Source organism: Oratosquilla oratoria, chromosome 5, assembly GCF_046742065.1.
Source record: "Oratosquilla oratoria isolate Oo_2021 chromosome 5, ASM4674206v1, whole genome shotgun sequence".
NCBI classification, from domain to species: domain Eukaryota; kingdom Metazoa; phylum Arthropoda; class Malacostraca; order Stomatopoda; family Squillidae; genus Oratosquilla; species Oratosquilla oratoria.
In genome coordinates, this window is record NC_134781.1 from 31,409,365 (window position 1) to 31,410,178 (window position 814).

An 814-nucleotide genomic window follows, 5' to 3' on the forward strand; every position below is an offset into this window, starting at 1 on the left:
CTCGATATGAGTCTTGTAACATTACGAAAACGTTTCTTGGGCTATGGTGCCGAGGGAGTGAATGATGCTCAAGTGGGTTTGTTGGGTTTATTTGGTTAGTGCGAGTGTTGGCCTAGGCTAGGTCGGGCGGTCAGGCTCCTAGGAAACCTGACCGCAGAAGTTGTCCGTGTGGGCCTTGGGATGCGCACCGCTGGGTTACAAGTTCAGAGCAGGACTGGCCTTGGCTGTTTATAAACACTGATGTGTACCCAAAAGCAGCGAGGAAGACAGCCGCACAGAAACATAGCCCGTCAGGGCCGAAATTATACTTTCATAAGGATACAAATGCCTGTAGTACAGGCGCAAAAAGGACTTAACCTACACAATAGTAATATGATGCCAAATACCAGCTATTTCTACATAACATATAAATTCCTTGTCCACCCACATGCTACCACAATGATACTATAAGTCAAAATATTGCGTAGACGCTCATGTGGGTGAGATAGGGACACCACAAGTCTGGTCATACTATCAGTTTTGTCGCCAAGAAAGAAAAACTGTGTTATAGAAATGGTGGTAGTATCGGGAACTTCTTTATCTATTTGTCTATTTACATATCTATTTCATAAATATTTCTTTGTTTATTTATTCATTTATCTGTTTATTTATTGGTTTATGCATTGCCCCCTCTCCCCGAGACTGGTGTGGGAGGGTCAATTCTTTATATAAACGAGTCTGAGGGAAAGTGGGGAGGGGAGGATTCTTCATATGTTTACATGAACATAACTAGTGACAGAACCAAGATTCTGATAACTTAAACTAGCATTACTTA